Here is a 3,810-nt window from a genome sequence, read left to right as displayed (position 1 = left end):
AATGACATGAGACAAAGTATATGTGAACTGCTGTATGAAAAGTGAATTTACTCTGTAAATCTTCACCCAAATCCTAATTTAAAAAAAAAAAAAAGATCATTTGCTTTGCTCTAAGTATCCTCAGTGTTTTCCACAGGGTTTGGAGCTGCCCGGGTCGGCTTTGAGTGCATCTCCAGGCCCCAGCATGGTCATGTCTCAGCTTTTCTTTCCTGAGGAATATGGAAGCCCTCAGAGCCACAGTCTGAGGTACCCACCGTGTCTTAGTTTCCCGAAGCCGCCGTTACAAATTACTGCAAACTGAGTGGCTTTATAACAAGAGCAAGGTCTCCTCTGCGCTCTAGAGGCCATAAGTCCAGACCTAAGGTGTCGCAGGGCCATGCCCAAGGGGAGGGTCCATCCTCGCTTCTTCCAGCTTCTGGTGGTTTCCTGCAAGCTTTGGCTCATGGCTGCATGACTTCAATCTCTGCCTCTGTCTTCATATGCAGTCTCCCTTGTCCTTACAAGGGCACCTGTCAACAAATGTAGGAGCCCCCTAAACCCAGGACAACTTCACCTCAAGATCCTTAACAAAGTCCTTCTGCAAAGACCCCATTTCCTAACAAGGTCATATTGAGGTCCCAGGTAGATAGGAATTTTGGGAGGGACCAGACTCAGAAAGGATGCTATTCCCCAAGGTAACAGCTCTGAGTGACCCTCCGTCCAACACAGAGAACCTGTGCACAGAAAAGTCTTCCTGCCCATTATTGTGGACAAGTTACCAGGCCAGCACAAAGCGCTGTAGCTCTATTATCTCATTTAATCCTCATTACCCAACAGAAACCATAGCTACTCTTACTTTGTGAGCAGAAAGCTGAGGTTTTAAAGAAGTTAAGTAGTTAGTCGGTAGCAGAACTTTAACTGTGTCTAAACCTCTACAAGGCCCCTGGACCTTTACTCTAGACTAACTGGAAGGTGAGGAGCTCTGGAGGTGCAGTGGTTAAGGGATTTGGGCTGCCAACCAAGAGGTTGGTGGTTCAAACCCAACAGCCTCTCCATGGAAAAAAGATGGGGCAGTCTGCTGCCTTAAATATTTACAGCCTTGGAAACACAGTGGGGGTCACTGTGAGTCAGAACGGACTCGATGGCAATGAGTTAACTGAAAGGTTGGCAGTTGGAATCCACCCTGAAGTACAGTAAAAGAAAGGCCTGTGGTTACTTCCAGAAAGAATATAGCCAAGAAAACCCTGGGATAGCACTTCTACTCAGTGACACAGCGGCTCACCGTGAGTCAGAACAGAATCCTTCCCGGCAACAGGTTTGCCCTAGAGCTCTGGGGACTTCTACAAAGCACAGCCTCTTGGAATGGAAACAGAGGTGACCACCCAAGGAACCAGAAGACAGCAGTAACCGTAGGAAATCCCACTCCTCCGAGTCCCAGGGAGGCTGCACGTCAGCAGCTGGTTTGGGGCTGACAGAGCCCTCCGGTCCCCGAAGAGAACCCTTGCACCCCAGCCCACAGGCCAGTAGCTGGCAGTGTTTGAAACCACCGCTCCGATATGCATAATGAAGGTTACAGCCGAAAGCTCAGCGAATTAGTGGCAGCAGATGTTTTTTCTCTGGGAACGAGCAGACCTTTCTGGCCACTCACTTATCCTTCCCGGGATGAAACTCGGCCCCACTATTATGTGTTGTCATTGGAGCATTGCACAACTTTATCAAACTTTTTATTCTGGAAACTGAATTAATTTTCTGCAAGGGGCTTTTTGTGTGGCTCTTTAATCACATTTACTGGGGACATGTGTACCAGAGGGCTGGCAAGGCGGCTGTGGCCCCGAGCGGTCACTTTCAAAAGGAGATTGCCCTCGTCCCTGAGGCTCTGTGCGAAGCTGCCCAGGCTTTGTGAAGAGGAAAAAATTAATTACTATTTTAATAACGGAGCCAAGCCTGCTGAAAATCCTCTTAGAGAGGCGGATGATGTAATGGTTAGCAGGGGGCATATTGAAACACTGGCCACGCGGTCTGCCCTCTGCCCCCTTTCAGCTCCGGGAGATGATATGGGCGGCTGGGTCACACATCAGGGAATTACAAATGGAATAATGACACTGCGCTTTCCTGGGAAGGGGAAAAGTTGTGATCCCAAGATAACAGGTGGGGGCACAAAGTTTGTCTCGTGCCTTCCTACTGTAAGAGGAGGAAGCCGCACACTCTAGCTCTCCCACTGGCCCTAGGCCTCATCCACTGCAGGCTCAGACGGCTGCCGACTGGGCACCCCCAGGCTGCCAGGCAGTGTTTCGAGGGGATGTTCAGGTCTGAAGTGGGGGCCTCCTTTGGGTTCATTCACTCCCAGAACTTGGTAGGCAGCTGGGCTCTTCCTCTGACCCCTCATCCCAGGAGCACGTCATCTTCTCCCTGAGCTCCCAAAGGAAAAGTTGGACTGGAGCCGTTTGCTCACGCCTGCAGTTGGTTTCACCCAAAATAGACACCCTGCACCAGAATTGTCACTTCTGAGTCTTTCACTGTTGCTGGTAGCCCCTCTCTGCCTTCTTCCTCAGGGCAGAGCCTCAGGTCCTCAGATGCAGAGACAGTTCCAGCTTAGAAAATCTCACCTGTTCTGATGTGAATATGCTAATGGTTTGGGACTTAGATGCAAATGTTAAAGTACAAAAATCAAACCTATCACCACCTTCATCATCAGAATCAGCGCTACCAGCCCCAGCTTTCTTTATCATTTGGCTTTCCTCTCTGTGGTGTCTGCTCACTCGTCCCTCCACCCACCTTCTCCCTCCGTACCTGCACCACACCGCCACACCACACCATGCCCATATTGCCGTGCCACACCACCTCCTTGCTGCCACACACCCTTCTTGCCTCCATGCCACACCCCCTCCATGTCATCATGCCACACCACATCTAAGCCACCATGTCACATTCACATCCACCTCCATGCCACCATGCCACACCACCTCCATGCCATCATGCCACACCACATCGGAGCCACTTTGCCACCATACCACACCATCTCCGTGCCACATCCACACCCGCATCCATGCCATGCCATGTCATGTGCGTGCTGCTGTAAGGCACCTTGTCCACTCAGCTCAACTATGGGGCCCAAGGAACAGACTTCAGAGCTGGGTATGCAATGGGAGGCAGGGACTAGTGGAGGCTAATTCTGATTTTACATCCTTTCTGTTTCTTGGGTGGTGCAAACAGTTAACGCATATAGCTACTAACCAAGAAGTCAGAGGTTCAGGTCCACTCAGAAGTGTCTCAGAAGGGAGACCTGGTGATCTGCTTCCAAAACATGAGTCCCTGAAAATGCTCTGGCTCCCTGTCCTACTCTGACACTCAGGGGCTATGAGCCCCAGTCAGCTGCACACAATTTCTTTTTCTTCCAATAAGAAAGAAGAACTACAAAAAATCACCACCATGTGTGTGTGCATGTCTGTGCATGTGTGTGCATGTACATCTGTGTACATACATGTACATGTGTGTGTCTGTGTCTATGTGTGTTGCTTGTGCATGTGTGTGGGGTGCATTGTGGGCATACATGTGCATGTCTGTATGTTTGTGTGCACACGTGTGTGTGCATGTGTGTGTGTGCATAAGGAAAATTTTTAGAAGAATGTACTGAAATCAGACATTAAAAAGAGTCCCCATTCAACAAGACAGAAAATAACAAATGCTGGCGAGGTTGTGGAGAGATTGGGACTCTCATACACTGCTGATGGGACTGTAAAATGGTATAACCATTGTGGAAAGCAGTATGGCGATTCCTTCATAAGTTGGAATTAGAAATACCATTTGACCCAGCCATCCCATTACTAGGTA

Source organism: Orycteropus afer, unplaced genomic scaffold (assembly GCF_000298275.1).
Source record: "Orycteropus afer afer isolate SDZICR_OR568_19922 unplaced genomic scaffold, OryAfe1.0 scaffold00385, whole genome shotgun sequence".
NCBI lineage: Eukaryota > Metazoa > Chordata > Mammalia > Tubulidentata > Orycteropodidae > Orycteropus > Orycteropus afer.
The sequence above is the reverse complement of the archived record's forward strand: the minus strand, read 5'-3'. Positions refer to the sequence as shown.